This window comes from Rhipicephalus sanguineus, chromosome 7 (assembly GCF_013339695.2).
Source record: "Rhipicephalus sanguineus isolate Rsan-2018 chromosome 7, BIME_Rsan_1.4, whole genome shotgun sequence".
Classification (NCBI taxonomy): Eukaryota; Metazoa; Arthropoda; class Arachnida; order Ixodida; family Ixodidae; genus Rhipicephalus; species Rhipicephalus sanguineus.
The window spans coordinates 1,990,292-2,009,754 of NC_051182.1; the positions used below are offsets into that span (position 1 = coordinate 1,990,292).

The 19,463-nt window shown below is 44.7% G+C and overlaps 1 long non-coding RNA gene across 1 annotated transcript; it reads left to right on the top strand.

The window, feature by feature from the left end:
* Nucleotides 1-1,018: 1,018 nt before the first annotated feature.
* Nucleotides 1,019-1,830, top strand: LOC125759224 (uncharacterized). The gene is made up of 2 exons (XR_007416758.1): nucleotides 1,019-1,070; nucleotides 1,167-1,830. It is a non-coding gene; the product is annotated as an uncharacterized LOC125759224 (long non-coding RNA).
* Nucleotides 1,831-19,463: the final 17,633 nt, after the last annotated feature.

The following is a 19,463-nucleotide window of genomic DNA, read 5'->3' on the forward strand; positions in this document are numbered from 1 at the left end:
ATCTCACGGTCACGCAAACTTTTTGCAATAAGTTTTACATACAAAAGAATGAAGCAAGTTTTAATTAGAATTAACTTCATATCCCTTTGTTTTACACTCGGCAAACAGGCGTTGCGAATCTCAAGAACCTAATCCATCCGAAGCAAATCCGAAGCCTGTACTTCCCATCATTCCCATGGTGGTTGAAGCGCGTCTCAAGGAGCCCGCGTAGACACTAGCGCCAGATTCCCCTCTAGGTATTATTGTAAGAAACTCTATGACTTGAACAGACGCACCTGGCATCGCAGCAGACGATACGTTAAGTGTTTCTCACTCAATAGAGTATTGTTATTTTCATAAATAGATAATGCGTACTTTCGAGGGAAAAACAAGCGTGTTTGTTTTCAAGTGTTGTAAAAAAATAATTCATTATTTTGTGATGCCAAATCTGGAACACAATTGCAGAGCAATGCATACCCTGGTGGTTGAATTTGTCCAGGTTTCAGTTCCATCTCACGGTCACGTAAACGTTTTGCAATAAGTTTTACGTACAAAAGACTGAAGTAAGTTCTGATTGTAAATAACTTCACATCGCTTTGTTTTAGACTCGGCAAACAAGCGTCGCGAATCTCAAGAACCTAATCCATCCGAAGCAAATCCGAAGCCTGTACTTCCCATCATTCCCATGGTGGTTGAAGCGCGTCTCAAGGAGCCCGCGTAGACACTAGCGCCAGATTCCCCTCTAGGTATTATTGTAAGAAACTCTATGGCGTGCACTATCTTATGAACAAAGCTTAACGTGAAATTTTTGAGCGCTTGTTTGGTGATGTTTCAGGTGCGACTGCAAACATTGCGTGGTACTCGACAACTTCAGCGAGGAGGAGTGCCTCCGCTATCGAGAGATAGAAGACCCTGTCACTGCTGCGCAGCCTGAAGGATGCGTCACAGAGAACCCGGTGTTCCACCTCGTGTCTAAACATCACTGTGCTCCGTACTTCGAACTGTTTGTTGACCAAGATCAACTGCACTAAGTTTCTTGATTTTAAACTGCATTTCACCGACACCGTCGTTTGCTGGTCGTACAACCCAAGGTCTAATGAAAGTCTGTTGCATTACAAGAGCACCAAGTTTCTAGATTTTAAACTGCATTTCACCGACACCCTCGTTTGCTAGTCGTAAAACCCAAGGTCTAACAAAAGTCTGTTGCATTACAAGAGCGCAAACTCCAAACTCATGAAGCGTGGCATCATGTCTAGCTTCCTCTCAACCCTGCAGAAATCCTGTGCACACACAGCTGTAGCCAGTTTCAACAGTCAGCTTGAGTGCCTGCTGTCCACCGGTTACCCAGATCACATAATCCGCAGCACTTCTGAAAGCCTACTTCAGAAAATAAAATCTACAGAAAGGAAACAGCAACCCTCGATTCAACAACCACCTTAAGTTATGGCATATTTGCATTGCCTATCACACATCAAAAAGGTAGCAGAAAGGTACGAAATTCGCGTCGTGTTTTTAGTGTCATGCAATCTTTAAAAAGTGTGCCCCCTGCTGACTAAAGGAAAGAAACGAGCAAGGCTCGTGCACAAAGGACCACAAGAATGAGTACACCAAATGCATGTGAAATATTATTTAATAAATTCCTTTGTCCTGTGGTCGGTCGTATATTGGTCAAACCGGCCGCTGCTTCAATGAATGCGCACAGGAACACGAGCAATGCATGCGCACTGGCTCGGACAGTAATCTTGCCTTACAATGCAAGAACTGCGACAACATGAGCTGTTTTCCTCAGCTGGAAAAAACTAAATTCCTTTCTAATGCAAAAATGAGAACAGAAAGATGTCATCAAGGCTTCTTCGTCGCAAAAAAAGACAAAAAAGGAAATAAATTTCTTAGTTGGTCACTCTAAGATTGACCCTTCTGCAATTGTAATGCGCCTCTGGTCTTGCCACCATTTTCGCAGCCTGTTAGATTATCACTTCTTTTTTGTGTCCGTGTTTGCACGCCCTGTATTTTTGGAATGAATACTTACCAACTAGCTCAGCTCTCTGTTATTCTAAGTTATCAGTGCAATTGCTCTCTGCAAACTCTTATAAATGTACTACCTTCAAGAAATAAACACACTTGAAAGTCTGCACTTCATGTTTGTGCGTGTTATATGTTTCAAACGTGTCGTCTTCCTCGTGCAGTTTAAACGTTCTTCCAAATTTATGAACCAACTATACCAGCAACATGCCTTACTTCAAAAGAAAGATTGCTCAATGACTGCTTGGAGACCCATGAAAAGCATCATTCATAGGCTGGAGGCAACATTCAATCCAGAAAACAGCAATGCTATTGCCAAGTCAATGTTACCCTTTGGCTTGTCGCCAACAAGAGGTTTACATCACCATGTGTATACGTGTGTGTGTTAGGGCACTCGACTCTTGCTGTGATGCGAGTCTCAGAGTTCCTAAGCTTCACCGTGCAGGCAGTGGAGAGGCATGTGTGGCAGAGGGTCAAGAGCACAATCAGACTTGTATAGAAGACGATGTAATAACTCGGAGGCCGAGCGTCTTCCGTATCCACACCGTCTGAAAAAGAATGTGCAAAATGTGAATTTTCATTAATGCATAAAATTGCATAATAAGGCTATGCAGTAATTTATTTCTTTTAGTGTGATTGCCATGCTCCTGCAGACAATATTGCTTACCATCCAAGCATGCACTAATGCTATGCAAGCAGCGGCTTCTGTTTACTTTTTTTAGTGCCATCTGGGTCCTGCAACATGAATGCAAGGGCTATGTTCAAACTTATCTATGTATGATGTCAATAGACTGTAAGTAAACTTATGTTGGGAAATCCTTAAGGGTGTGCAAATATTCGAGTTTCGAATTCGAATCGAATAACTTGATTCGACTTTCGAATAGCTAGTACGCGAAGTTTCAAAGAAGTAGACAGGACGAATATCTGAAACACGACAAAGGCCAATTGTTCCACGTGGTTAGGGCAGGGTGGATAAAACTAACACTAACGTCATTCAGCAGGCCTTTCGTTAATACTTTTACCAATATCCTGGTTCAAAAACGAGTGCATGTTTATTTTAAAAGAGATTATGTTATTTCCGCACTGTCAAACTCTTCATAACTTCGCTTTTGAAATGATGACACGGACTTATTGCGTAGTTTGGTTGCGCATGCCTCAAGCGCCGTAAAACATTGACTTTGGCCCGTGAAACCGTCAGCGATTGGCTTCACGTGTCAAACTTTGTTCACGTTGTGCAGTCGTCACTGCCGCAGCACACCACTCGTTCAGAAACTCCCATCGTTCCGTCACGCAGTTAAAATGCTGCTGTGAACGGGAGCCCGAATATTTTTGAGCTGGGAGCACTCATGACGATGAAGCACAACATCACCGTTGTGAGATGAGCCATGTTACGCGACATAGGTGAAAAAAAGACTGGCTACTGCACCCCCTCTAGCCGTTGGGAGGTTAGGAGTGCCGCTGCTGACTGGAATGGCGGCTGCGCTATCAACATGTTTGCGCGCCCATAAAAGCGTAAAAAGAAGAAAACCTCCCGAACAAGCGCGTAAAAAAGCTGTCACCGCACCGTAGAGTCCCTCATTTTCCCTTTGTCTTGCCGTAACTGGCGGTACACGTTTTGTGTAAATCAGATATATAAATAAGGGCAGCTCAGTGAACGCATGCTCTCAACTGCAGGAAACACAGTCGCGTCACGGCGAGAGAATCTGAAGCCAGGTCATGTGGAACAGGTTGTGTCTATGCATGACAATTTGTAGGCATTCGGTACCAGTCACTCACCGCGCTTTATGTTCGAGGGCATAAGCAGATTTCATTTCTTTGTCCTTTCTTTAAATTTTCACAAAATCTTTTGTATTGGATCTGTTTGGCCACTGTTCGGCACTATTCGATTCGAGATAAAATTTCACTATACGCACACCCATAGAAATTCCATTTCATCCAATCCGTCCATGCAACACGGGATAACGTAAATTAATCAAAGCCCACTTAGTCGTCATCCTCCCCTAGTCCACGGTCCAAGCTGACCTGTATGGTTGGTATGTGGAGCCAGTGGTGTCAATAATGATCAGGACAGGTGGTAAATTAGGTGAGGAGACATAGTTGGTCTCAGGAGGGATTTGTTGTTGTCGCTTTTATGGTATACATGTCGGTGACACATCGTCAATGTTAATCTGGAGGCCCTCATCTTTTTTTCCTTTTTAATGAGGTTCACTTGAACTCTACGTTTAGCAACAAAGTTGACACAAATGAAACTTCAATCATAACAGTATGAAACATAAGTGGAAAAACTGATGAGCTCCACATTTTTCACTGTACGAATTCTATGAAATTCAGACTGCTGTTAGCAGAAATAATTCACACCTGTGTGTTGTGACAATCACTATGCAAACAAGTTTACAGGCAGTTAATTATTGCTTGCTGCGGAGTTCCTCAAAGCAATGAAGCACGTGTAATCTTTGGAACAATATTTAGACCTAGGAATAAGGAGATAATGGACACAAGACACACTGTTTTGTTTATCTTGCCGCCCTGATCTAACTGCTTTTTCAAAATGAATCAGTACCTTGCCCACTTTGCAACTATTACCTACTTTTCCATGCACAACACAACAGTTCTGAGATTATGGTGATGTTATTAATATACCAACCAATTTTTTTTCTTGCACACTAATGAGGAAGCATGGTCACCTGAACTAGGCTGACAGAGCAGCCAGTGCCTTCAAACACACTGCCTCAAAGTGCTGCCAGCCACGAGGAAACAGTGGGAGAAACTGGGCCTAATGGATACAACATTAACCTGATTGATGGACAGAGGTTTATTGAAGAGACTTGAAGTTAGACAGGAGCCTGTTTATGTACCTTCATGTTGCTAAAATAAGCCAATGAGTACTTGACATTATACTATAACCTGAACCTGGGTTTGAAAACACAATGCTTTCATTTGGTCATGCTGAAAGAAAATGAACGTTTCAAGTTTTGCAAACGAAGGTATTGGGAGACATTTTTTTCACGTCACAGAGTTTAAACGTACAGTTGTGACCAATGTACTATACTCACCAACACTTATGCCTCGCACATGAACTTGCACACTTTTATCAAGTGCAATGCTGCGGCCAGTTGTACCACTTGCAGGGCACCGGGAAGAATCCTTTTTGCTTCAGCAATCCACTGGTACTGACAGATAGGAGCACCTGTAACAGGCCCAAACCATGTAGGAAAGCATATGTAGCTCTTACAGCTGCCAAAAGACAGCCTTTCAGTGCAACCTCTGTAATGAACATTATTAAATGCAAAGCATTTCTTAGCGAACTTCTGCGACTTTGAGCGTATCTATCTATCTATCTATCTATCTATCTATCTATCTATCTATCTATCTATCTATCTATCTATCTATCTATCTATCTATCTATCTATCTATCTATCTATCTATCTATCTATCTATCTATCTATCTATCTATCTATCTATCTATCTATCTATCTATCTATCTATCTATCTATCTATCTATCTATCTATCTATCTATCTATCTATCTATCTATCTATCTATCTATCTATCTATCTATCTATCTATCTATCTATCTATCTATCTATCTATCTAGACGCCTACGACTTTGTGCTCTCCTGGCCGTTTCGTTAATGGGATGTATATCGAAATTGCTATGGCCTAACATGACTGTATGATGAACATAAATGACAGGTAATAACGTGAAAATAATGACGTGTGTCATGATCGGCATGATTTACATGCCATGGTATTCGTGCTCTTGCGCCATTTCGTTAAATAGATATATACCAAAATTCATACGGCGTGACAAGAGCGTGTGACGAAGGTAAGTGACAGATCCTAACATGCAAATCATGACACGCATGTCATGTACAGCATGATTTACATGACATGGTCTCGGGGAACTAACAACTGTATAATTAAATGGATATATACCAAAACTGGTATCACAAAATAATTCAGTAGGACGAACATAAAGGGCAGGGGGTAACATGAAAATCATGACACGCATGTCATGTTCGGCACGACCTATTTGCCATGCTCATGATGTACTCGCAGCAGTTTCGCTAGCTTGACATGTACCAAGTTTGGTATTGCGTGACGTGACCGTATAACGAACACGAATGACTGGTGGTAACATGAAAATGATGACAAGCATGTCCTGTAGGGAATGGCTTATATGCCAGGCTCATGGTGCACTCGCGGCGTGTTCACTAGCTTGATATACACAAAAATTGGTATTGCGTGAAGCGACTGTACGACGAACATAAATGACAGGTGGAAACACGACAATCATGGCATGCCTGTCCTGTAGGGCATGATTTACATGCCACGCTCATCGTACTGTCACGGCCGGTTCGTTAGCCTCAGATACACCAAAATTGGTATTGCGAGAACTGACTGTACGACGCACATGAATGACAGGTTTAACACGACTATCGTTACATGCATGTCAAGTAGGGCATGATTTACATGCTCTACTAGCAACCTAGCTGATAAAACAAACAAGAGGAAAAAGTCTACTCGGTATACGTTTACGGTGGCGATCATAAGTGGGATTCGACACTCACCGAGACGTTGGTTTGCTCCTGCAAGGGCACCTGTGGCGGGAAAGAGTGGACGGGACAGCCGATCGGGAGAAGACTCCGCTTTTGGGCACACCAAGAGCCTTCCCGAGCGCAGGATTGCACACATAACCCGATGGCGAGAAGTGCAGAGAAGATAGCATCGGTTTCTCTGGCTCCTTCTTCTGCCGTCTAATTATGGGCACAGCGTTGAGCCATTGCGAACGTCGGGGCTCATCGCGCGGCACCACATGAAACGATACAGTTGGGTTGACACTGCCGCTGCCCTTGAGCCGACGCCTTGGGCCGTTTGTACAGCCGGCTCATGCCGTCGTCCACATCGCTTGCCATCAAGCCGATATTTCCAGGGAGGAGAACGCGTTCGCGTATCATCCGCTGGTGAGCATAGACGAGGTGCTCAATGGGGTGTAGAAATGCACCACGCAATGACGATGTACAAGTCTCACGCTTTGGCGACTTGATTCCCAGAACCCCGGCGACGAGGTACGCGTTGAGTCCGGACAGTGGTCCGAAGGGTCGTTGACTTCGAAGATTTTCTATGACGGCCACTGTCTCGAGCATCTGGAAACGCTTGTGCTTGCGTTCATATGAAAACTGGCCCTGGCGCGATGAGAACCTTTCCAGCGGCTCCGCCTCACGTTCACAACGCCGCGCAGAAAGAGGTGTTCGCGACTGCCCCGTCGGGCTTCCGCGTAACGCCACGAGAACAGGCCGCCTCGCTCACTCGGCCAGGTTTACCAAGCACCTTCCAGGTATGCCGGGCTCAGTGCTTACGTGCAGTGCTAGTAGTGCAGGAAAGGTTTCCTGCCCACAGGTCAACCTCAACACACACCTGAGCCTGTCATTTTGATATTTTTCAAACTAAACTTGACAAGCCACGCAACGAAACCAACGAAACTGCAACGCTGGAGCGCGACGCTGGCGAAGTGGGAGAAGCATGCACGCTGTGCGCGGCGCAAAACCGAAACCACCACGGCCGCACGCAGCGCCATGCCGTTTTTCTTCTTTGTTATTTTATTTTTGTGTTAGATCTGTACTTCCTTGAGTGACATGGCTTAATTAGGTGCCGAGTACTGTTTATGGATGTTTAGGATAAGTTTCCTCGGGCGTTTCTATTAGCAGCATTATATCACTGTCGACCAATAGCTGCCCGTCTGCGTTTGTGATTTTGTACGTCACGAGCGCCTAGTGCGGGAAAGTCGAGGGGGCGTCAGCACCCATCCTTCGGTTTTTCGCTATTTTCTCGCTTACAAAAGCTCTGCTCCGTAACAATGGTACCGTTATAATCGTAATAAGATAATCTACTATCGAAGATCAACTTCCGGTTTCACTTTAGTGTCCCTTTAAGCGGCAGTGTGGATTGGGGGTGTAAGCGTTGATGGCCATTGTTCACGGCAGCTACCGCGGTGACATCAGGTGCACCACAAGGACCTGGCGTTTGTGCCGTGTTGTTTTCGATATACATAAATGATATTTTAGGGGTGAAGCTCCTTAAGGCGGCACCCGTTCGTCCCTCGTAGTCGTAGTCGTAGTAGTCGTAGTGCGTAACCAGTCTTACGCTTTGACCTCCAAGGTGGTGCCGGTGGGAGATTTTTCCTGTGCGTTGTTGAACAATAAAAAATTCGCAGCGTGCGCGTTAACTAAAAGCCGAATTCTTCTGCCTCTCATTCCCCATTAGCAGCCATTGGCATGTTCCAGTAGGAAACGTTAGTAGAAGTAGAAGTGTAAGTGTTAGCTAAAAGCCGACTTCTTCTGTCTCTCATTCCCATTAGCAGCCATTGTTTACCTCCAAGGTAGTGCCTGGTGAGATTTCTCCTGTGCGTGATTAAACAATAAAAATTTTGTTCAAAAACGCCGTTGATTGATTAAATAAACCAACGAAAGACGCCAGATGTTTTGTAAAAGCAAAACGAAAGAACGCCAGATGTTTCTAAAGCGAAACGAAAAGACGCCAGCTGCTTAACGAAAGACGCCAGATGTTTTCTAAAGCAATGGTTTTCTAAGCAATGAAAATTCACAGCGTACATGTAAAATTAAAGTGAGCTGCAAGTCGTCACAACTCATCGAACCTTTAGTATAAACGCGCCCGATCTCACGTCGGTGATGATGTACTGGGCAGACTTCACGGAAGATTCACGGTTTACCGATGAACCTCCGCAGCTTCGCCCACTCATCATCATTCACTCCGTGGATATGCTGTAATTTTTTTGACTTAAGTAGTCACTCAGTTTAGATTCGACTTCTTGCTGACGATTGTTTGGTATTAATGAAGTGAAATATCCTGAGGAACAAGCATTGGTTAATTATAGTTTGGAGAAAATTGATTAATTATGTGAACAATGGGACATGGTTCTTAACGCGCAGATGGCTGTGTTCATGAAAATAACCATAATATTTCATTATTTTTCTTTTCCGTACTGGCTTGCATTGCAGTTACTTGTTGAAGTTTGTGGGGATTGAGGCTTGCCCGTCGCCATTGCGCGGATTTTTCGCAATATTTCTGCCATCCTCATGTCCGATCATGACGCTCCCCTCTTCCGCCGTCCTACGGCGCTGGGCGAGCGGTGGTGACGTTAAGCTCCCTCACCACGGCGCCGGATCTCGACGGTGGCGCTGCGCTGGAGTCTCACGTCTCGCGAGACGTTTCGCGCGGCGGGGGAGTCAGACTCTTCCTGGACCTCGTAGGGTAAGCGCGTGTTTTGCTTCCCGTTCGTCGGCTCTTCTGTTTTGGGGCTCGCTCGGACGGAGTTCGCTAACGGTGCCGTGCGCCAGCGGCGAGCGCTTACCTTACGTTGTCATTTCCGAACGCTAGGCTGAAGAGCGGTGCGGTGTGTTCGCGCGTGGCCATACTTCGCCGAAACCGTACCTATCGAAGCCAACGCGAGCGGAGTTTGCCCTCGCTCGAGCGATCGGGCTCTGTGGTCGCTGATCGTGAGAGTACGCAGCGTAGTCGAGAGGGACCGTTTCCCTCAGCGGCATGTCGCCGTGAGCCTTTTGCCCGCGGAGACGTGCTAGCGGCACCTTTTGTGTTGCATTTTCGCACGTGGCGTGGTTAAGCCTGTTTTGCTTCTCCCGGTGCCTTTGGGGAGCGGACGTTGTACTGCGTTTGTGGTGTTGCCGCAGGCAATAAAGTGTGGCGGAGTTCGAGAGCAGTGCTATGCAGGGTGTCGGAACAGAACGAAAACCGAAAACGAAAAACGAAAAACGATATTTTGGACCCGAACGAAAACGTAACCAAAACTTTATCTATTATTTCGTTCCGGAGTGAAAACGAAATTTTTTCAATCGTTTTTCGGTTCACGAGAAAACTTCGCAATCCGGAGCAACTGAGCTCGTGCAATGTGAGCATATCTTAAGGTATGGTATTAGCGCGTACCTCAGGAAGGAATTGCAAAGCAAATATATGTTGAAATTGTGCGAAAAACGAAAACAGTGGCAACTAGAGATGTTTATATTAACGCAAGTCGATTTTTGCGCGCCTGTCACGCAGGCCAGCTTAGAGAGGGCATTGTCGGCGCCGAAGTTTGTTACAGCGAAAGCTGTTATGAGATCACAATAGCTGATTTTGGCGCCATAGTTGTCCACCGCCGCCGGTGTCCATGACCGCTAACGCGTGATAAAAAACGCCAGGCCTGCGCTGAAACCGCAGCACAGTCACAGCGAAAGCTGGAAAAGCGGCGTTTCTAGAGCCCATTCTAAGCTCTCTTGGGGCTACAATACAAGTACACTAGAAAGGTACCCACTACGCCATAAATCACAATTTTTCTGAAGTTGGGAAGCACCTACTAAGCCATTATTCGTCATTCTGCGGAGAAGCAAGGCACCAGCTACACGTCTGTAAGGCATTATGTGCACTTTGTTGACGCGACGACTGATGACTATGAAGAATTATGGCTCAGCCCTTTGTAATGTGTTGGAAGCTTTAAACGGCGCACCAGTTATGTAATTTGCATTGGGTGACGCCCGGTCGCCATTTCCCTCTCCCGTCATGCTGTATAACATACGTTAACGTGGGAGGGGTGAAGAACTTTACTGAGACCCCGAGGAAATTGATCATGCGCTTATGGTCTTCCTTGGCAACCAATACAAGTGCACTTGCGAGCAACCCACTACGCTCTAAATCATTGTAATTTTACTGAGACCCCGAGGAAATGGATCATGCGCTTATGGGCTTCCTTGGCAACCAATACAAGTGCACTTGCGAGGAACCCACTACGCTATATATCATTGTAAGTTTACTGAGACCCCGAGGAAATGGATCATGCGCTTATGGACTTCCTTGGCAACCCATTCAAGTGCACTTGCGAGGAACCCACTACGCTATAAGTCATTGTAATTTTACTGAGACCCCGAGGAAATGGATCATGCGCTTATGGGCATCCTTGGCAACTAATACAAGTGCACTTGCGAGGAACCCACTACGCTATAAATCATTGTAATTTTTGAGAAGTAGGGCAACAGGCACTGTGCCATTTTTCGTCATTCTACGGAGAGCCGTGGTACCTGCTTTGCGCATGCAAGGCATTATGCTCACTTTGTTGATGCTGTGCCTGATGACGACGAAGAATTATGGCAGAGCTCTTTGTAATGGGTTGGAAGCATTCAACAACCTACTCGTTGCGCACTTCGCATTGTGTGACGCCTGGTTACAGAATTCGCGTTGTGCGACGCTTGGTTTTTATTTTACTCTTCTACCACGATATATTGCATATGCTAATGTGGTTCCTTCCCGACATGAAGCCTGTATAGGACCTTTTTGCAAAGCAGTTTCAAGCACCGGCATGGCTCAGAGGTTGAGTACTGGGCTCCCACGCAGAGGGCCCAGATTCGAACCTCGTTCCATCCTGGAATTATTTTCCTAATTCGTTTTTTTTTTATTATTTCGAGCGATACTAGTTACGGACACCGGCGGCGGCGGCGGCGGCGGCGGCGGCGGCGGCGGACAACTACGGCGCCAAAAACGGCCGGTGAAATGATCTCATAACAGCTTTCGCTGTAATAAAAAAATAAATGAGAAACAAATTTCTAGGATCGGATGGCATTTCAAACCGAACCCTCTGCGTGGCAGTCGGTTCTTCCACAACAGTGCCACGCTAGTGCTTCTATGCTTGCGAGGAGCGCTTGACAAGCGTGAGTGCTGACGAGCAGTGCGGCCCAGTGTTCCGTATTCAATACAAAGGCACAACGTGCCCGAGCGGTGCACTGTTCCAACTAATACCGGCAGATCTAGAGGGTCGTATTCCTCATTAACCAAATCTTATTTTTCTCAATATTCACAACCGCTCCAGACGCGTGGCAAAACTGCTTAGTTTTCTTGAATACTATTTTTGTCAGCATAAAAATAGGCTACGTTGTCATTTTAGCATTAACACATTTAAGCAGAAACAATATTAAAACACCACCATTCGTTCAAACATGCTGGCCATGCAAATACTATAGGTAGCGGGAGAACTGCCCCTATGGGAATTAGTAGGGTTGCCGTACTCCACGAGATATGTAACCAAGCTACTATCCTTCGATCTTGGTAACCTGTTTTGCGTACTCTTGCAGTTCTTAATGCATCTGATGACATCATCTTTATGGGGCGTTCATTCTTAACTCGATAAAACTATCAAGATGCCTTTCTAACGTGGAAGATTCCGACCGATAGGAAGTCGACAGTTTATTTCCTACGAAGAGACCTCCTCAAGGTTGCAAATCACGCCTGCTGTCATCGACGGTCCGGTCGCTTCAAGGAGCATCAGCCGAAGTGACGTCACCTACCCTGTTCACGTCACCATTCGCGCCTGCTGCTATCAACGCTCCGGTGAAATCAAGCGACGCCTGCCGGAGTAACTTCATCTGACGGATCGCCTACGAAAGAGGGTGTCCGTGCGCCAGCCCGTCATTTGGCAGCAAGGGTTGCGGCTGCGAGCAAGCAACTAATTTCGTCCTGACCCTTCGTACAGGTTTGTCTCATAAACTTGCAGATTTGCTAATCCTTCTTAGGCGCTCCCCTGTTGCCATCAGTGTCTCGTGTGTGTTTCAAGATGCCGTCGTGTGCTGAGCTAGCAAAAGAAATAGCAACACTACGTGCTGAAATGACATCTATGCAAGAAAGCCTTAGCATGTTTAACGGACTGTATGAATCCGTAAAAGTTCAGAACGAAACAATCGTGAAGGAAAATCAATTGTTGAAGGAAGAAAACTCAAAGCTGTCTCAACGTCTCTCGTCACTTGAGCAGTATTCTCGCCTCAACAACGTAGAGGTTAAAGGTGTTCCCGTCACAGAAGGTGAAAATTGCCTGGCTGTAATACAGGCTATTGGTGAAAAAATTGGCTGTCCTGTTGTCCCCTCCGATGTTGATATTGTTCATCGTGTCCCCGCGAAAAAAGACAAGAACATCATCGCGCGCTTCTGCTCGAGAGCGAAGCGAGCGGAATTCATTAGTAAGGCTCGGAAAGCTAAGCTCACCACTTCGGCTATTGGTCTTTCGCGAAACAGTGACTCACCTTTTTTTGTCAATGATCATCTCACGCCAGAAAACAAGCGTCTTTTCGCGCAAGCTCTCGACTTGAAAAAGACCAAAGGGTGGCGATTCCTCTGGACCGAAAATTGTGTAATCAAAGCCAGAAAGACTGAAAATAGTCGCGTTTATCGCATCTCCAGCGTAAACGATCTGGTAATATTTGCATAATCAGTGCGTCTGCGCATCCTTCATTCGAATCCCGATCATGGACAGAGGCATGTTCTCGTGTGATAAAACGAAAGCATTGCTGCGTGATAAACCCCCCAAATTTTCATTCGTTCACTGCAATATTCGTAGTCTTCGAAAGCATCACGATGATCTGCTAAACTTTCTTTCTATACTTGATCATAACTTTTCTATAATCTGTTTGTCTGAAACGTGGCTAACACAAGCAGATAACAATCTATTTGATCTTCCACGGTACACTAGTGAGCATAGCTACCGTGGAATCCAAAGAAGTGGTGGATCTGCCATTTTTGTGAATTCGTCAGTTCCGTACACTATATTTCATTCCGTAATTTATTGTGCGAGTCTGTCTGGTTAGAGTTCGACCGGAATGTCTTGCAACTCAACAACAGACATACAATCCTGGCATGCATTTATCGTTCCCCGTCATCTTCGTATTCGGACTTCTGTTCACAGCTAGAAGAAATTCTTGACATCTTAACCAATGAAAACAAAAACATCATCATTTGTGGTGACATCAACATAAACATACTTCATCCCAACTGTCAGTCGTGCTCTGATTATATCAACTGCTTATTTAGCTATGGTTTTTCTTCTTTAATCGATGTTCCAACAAGATGTGACACTGCTGGCTCTTGCACGTTAATAGACCATATATTTTCGTCTTCATCCTCCGATTGCACCACTGGAGTGATAGATTATTCCATTACGGATCATTATCCCCTGTTCTTCAGTCTTGGCACCGGAAAACGTATGCAGCATCGCCAATACACTAAAAGTTTCTTCAATGAAGCATTATTTACACGAAAGGTGCACGGCACATGCTGGAATAATGTTTTACGTGAAAATTGCCCTGAGAAGGCATATTCCATGTTCCTGTCAATAATGACGGACTACATTAATGACTGCACAACCCATGTATCCCGTAAGCACACATTCTCGTCTCCTAGGAATCCATGGATCACAAATGCGTTGCTGCGCTCTATAATTAAGAAAAACAATCTTCTTAAAAAGGTCAAACTGCAGCCTTTCAACGTATCCCTGCGAGCTAGATTTAAAAATTATAACAATATTCTTTCCGGCATCCTTAAGCGTGCAAAACGAGAATATTATGAACGGCGGATAATCGAAAACGGTAGAAATACCAGGCGCAATTGGGAGCTCATTAAAGAATTTCTTAATATTACAGAGTCAAATACGGGTATTAAAAAAATAATTTACAATGATAGGGAATACACTAACGAGGCTGATATACCTAACGTTTTCAGTGATCATTTTGCCACATGCCAAAATACGTCTTCTTCTAGTGTTCCACCCCATCTTCCACGTAGCTCTCGGTCCTTCTTCCTTCGTCCTGTTTCTTCAGAAGAAGTTTTTAATGTAATTTCTTCCCTCAAAGTTACGGGACCAGGGCTGGATTCTATCCAGCCTTCTAGAATAAAACTGGTTGCTGCGTACATATCAATGGTTGTGGCAGATATTGCTAACAAAATCTTCAAATCAGGTAAATTTCCCGAGTTGTTGAAACGTGGTAAAGTGATTCCGGTGTTCAAGAAAGGTGCTCGTGATAACATTAACAACTACCGCCCAATTTGTATTTTGCCATTTTTTAGTAAAGTCATTGAAAAGCTTCTGTACACTCGTTTAATGAACTACCTAAACAAATTTAATCTTCTTTCCCCACGCCAGTTTGGTTTTAGGAATGGTTATTCGACGGAACAGGCCTTATTCAATTTCACGGATAGCATTAAACAATTTATTGATGAAGGGTTTGTCGTAGGAGCCATATTCATTGACCTAACAAAAGCATTTGACACACTAGTACATTCTATTCTTCTCGATAAGCTGCAGTCTTTTGGTATTGCTGGCCCACCATTAAATTTATTTCGCAGCTACTTGTGCGATAGGCCGCAAGTAGTGTATATTAATGGTCAATTTTCATCAACTAAATTAATTAACTGTGGCGTTCCCCAAGGCTCTATATTGGGCCCTTTGTTGTTTCTCCTATTCATTAATGACTTACCCAATACGCTTACCTCTTCTAACTGTTTGCTGTATGCTGATGACACGACCATTTATTCACCACATAAATCAGTCACCGCACTTCAGGACATACTTACTACAGATCTTAAAAACGTTCACTCATGGTGTATAAATAACCAACTCAAAATTAATCCTACTAAAACAACTTTTGTGCTTTTTCATAGCCCTCAAACGGTGATTACTTCCTCCATACTTGTCTCACTGAACAATTATGATATACCGGCATCTGATAATGTTAAATTTCTGGGCATTACTCTGGATAAACACCTTAAATATAATGTTCACGCCAACTCACTCATCAAAAAGGTTTCATTTGGTATCCGCATTATCATTAAAACACGTGCATGCTTTCAACCTCATATTCTTTTCTCGCTTTATAATGCCTATATTAACAGCCATTTATCATACTGCCTATCATCATGGGGTAACACATACGCCATTCATCTCAAACCGCTTCAACGCCTTCAAAACCAGGCGATAAAATTAATGACGTATAGCCCATTGCGTTCCCATTCTACACCCATCTATCAACAGCTGCGCATTCTACCGATTCAAGAGTTGTTTTATCACAGATTGTCCCTCATCACATACCGTCTCATTCATCGTGAATTATCATTAGATAGTATTCCTCACCATGTCCTTGTCAACAACAATAATACCAGGTTTTCAGAGCAAAATAACTTTCTTTTACCCACAATAAGATCGAACTATGGAATATTTACAGCTCGCTTCTATGGTATTCATCTTTGGAATCGCATACCTCTTCATACTAAATCATCTCGGTCACTGCAATCGTTTAAACACAACATGAAAAACATATTGTTAAATGAACCTTTTGTTCATCTGTAATAAATTTATTTTCATCATCACTTCACAGTTCTGTATTTGTATTTTTAAGCTTTGTATAATGCTGCTATGTTAAATATATTTTCTTTTTTTAGTATAGATTGTTCTGCTTTGATTGCATTTTTTATTTGTTTGCTCTTTTTGCTGCTGTTACCTATTATGCACGCCACTAATAATAGGAGGTCCCCCTGACAGTCTCGTACTTTGGGACCTCCTGATTCTGTATGTATTATGTAACCCGATCTTTGTACATGCAATAATAATGAATAAACTTGAATAAACTTGAATAAACTTGAACTGCCCGGCCATTCCCAGAGTCTGAATGCGCTAAGTTTTTTCATTCCGAGGAATTGAAAGGAATGGAATTGCGGCAAGTTCAAATTCCCCGCAATGGAATTGAAATGGAATGGAGGCGCCCGTTCCGCCACACTGCTTCCCACCCACTGCAAAGTGCTCAGCCATAATTCTGTATCATCATCAGTCACAGCGCAAAGTGCACATAATGCCTTACATATGTGTAGCGTGTACCACGAGACTCCGAAGAATGACGAAAAATGGCATAGTGGGAACTTCTCTACTTCAGAAGAATTGGGATGATTTATGGCGTAGTGGGTACCTTGCATGTGTACTTGTAATATTGCCCCAAGAGACTCTCCAGCGGGCTCTACAAAGTCCGCTCTTCCAGCTTTCGCTGTGATTGTGCTGAGTGTGTCGCGCAGGCCTGGCAATGTCTTTATCAGAACAGCGGTTCTCGCACATCAGAGAGTACACTCAATGACGTGCTGCTTCTGAGATCGTGCTCACTCCCTTGAGACAAAGCATTGAGCCCACTGAAAAATTCGTATTTGTCTTTTGAGAAAATAAATACTATGACTTTGAAATTAATACTGGTTTGTTCTAGTTGGTAGAAATTCGTGGTACAGTTACTTCCGCTCCTCTGAAGAGCGTATTTTACCCTTGTCCCAATTTCCTAAGAGCAGGGCAAGTAACTACATCAAAAATCCAATATTCGTAATGATTACCTTAACTTCAAATTTTTCCATAGAAATACCGTTACGAGCCGTTACGGAATATTTTTTGTTTCATTCCGGAACATAAACGGAACGGAAATTTTTGCGGTGGAACGAAACTAAAACCGAAACGAAAAACATTTCGTTCCGACACCCTGGTGCTGTGTATTCGCCGCACTGCGCTTGGCGCCTTTGTTGCGTCCGAACGCACGTGTGCAGCGGCGTTCACGCGAGGCGACGGCAAACGCTGCCCTGTGGCTCGCTAAGTACGAACCCACGCTAGCGGCCGTACTCCTGTGAGATACGCGCACACTACAAGTTACAAACTAAAAATGCCAAGGTGTGATGATAAGAAATACATTGAAATGAAATTCACGCATATCAAACGTCTGGGAGTCCTCCTTGTCAGAACTCGGTTTTCTCAGGCATAAAACAAAGGAGGCATCAGTTCAAGCAAAACAGTTAGCATATTCCTAGCTTATTCGAACAAAGGTTGAATAATTGCTTCGGATCCACACACGAAACATAATATCGATGCACTCGAGATTACTCAGCTGAAAGCTATGTGGCTTACTTAATCAAAGTATCGGCAGACTAACTCGACAACCACCTTATTCGTCAACACGGTATGCGAACATTGCAGCTGCAGCGTAAGATTGAAAGACTAAAGTTTTTTTTTCAGCTGAGGTACAGCCCCCTAGCTTTAAAGGGGCCCTCCAACACTTTTTAGATGCGAAGCATGTGATGAGCGAGCTTGATCCGGTGGCGTCCGCACTGCACTGCGCATGCACCTACTCTCTCTCCCACTCTCCTCCTTTACGCAGGTGTTCAGTCACCTTCTCTCCTCTCCTCCCCCGCGCTGCAGCCGTGGTGCAGCCTCCCCTCCCACGTGATGAAGCCGCGCCGCAGCCTAATGCAGCCTGTAACGCACTCTCACCTGTTCCTCCCCCATTTCATGTGCATATAAGCGCGTGCATTCGGTCGGCTTCCATCATTCTTGCTTCGCTCCCGTTCAGATGAGTTGTAACGTCAACGTTGGCGTCATTGTCGCTTCGCTCCCGTTCAGATGAGTTGTAACGTCAACGTCGGCGCCAGTTGTAGCAGCACTCCAACCTCTGCCGAGATCGTCGCGCAGCAGCAGCAGCGTGGGGCTCGCGACGTAATCATAACACAAACGTTATTTAAAACCGTACACACGGAAACGCCGAGTGAACGTAAACGGAAACTTGGTGTGCACCCCTAATGCTGCTTCGCATCCCTTTAGTGGGAGATGGTGTAATTTTTTTTCAAGCGCCTACATCGCTGCCAACCACATCAACGCGTTGTGACGCTCGCCAGAACTATTGCGGGCGGAAATGACGAAGATGAGCGCAGGTCTGTGATTGGATAAATGTAACGTTAGAAGTAATGATGGCGTTGCATCACTAAAGCGGTTATTATTCGGTTTAGGTTTTCTTTAGCATGCTTTTTAACAAGAAAACGTTTTATGCCGGGATCCACTAAGGCTTTCATGACGTATTTCCGTCACGGAAGTACGTCAGCAAAATGAACGCCATCAGATGGCAAAAAACAAAAACTATAAGGAAGAGTTCCGCTTACGGGAGTCGAACCCATGACCTCTCCGTCCGCAACGATGGCAGGCGGGCGTTTAGCCCACTGAGCTACCGCCAAACACGTTACGGAGGCTACATGAACGCGCCTTTTCTCTTTCACACTTTTCTTTCACAGTGCTCTTGGAATCATGAATGGATGCTATGCGCGTCCTCTTTATAACGGGGCGGTGACATCTGTGCCACCAGGCCCGGAAAAAAACGCGCTGTTGCTACGACCGTCCCATTTGTCGCGTTTCCAATAGGAATTTAATTGCGTCAGCGCTTTAACACACCGTGAGGTGGCAGATTTAGCTCAAGCCTCACTCGTAGCTAGCGTCCATCCATACCAAAAAATACCTCTCCGACGCTCGCCTGGTTGTCGCACCGCGTTCCCCGCTCGCCCTGTAATAAGTAACGGCCAGGCTAGAGGGAAAACATGACTCGCGCAGCGGATCTCTTCGCATTTCACGACGCTTTGAAGGAGTGCATGTTGAGTATCAGTGTTTATTATGCGCTTGTTGATGCCATCTTTGCACGGGATTCACCCATATGCGGTGTCCACATATATGGTAAGAACTTCAGCTACCGCCAGGGTTAAATCATAATTATGGCCGTTAGTCGTTGGTACGGAGATGTACCACAAGGCGTCAACGTGAGTGAGATGCGTCCACATCTATCTATCTATCTATCT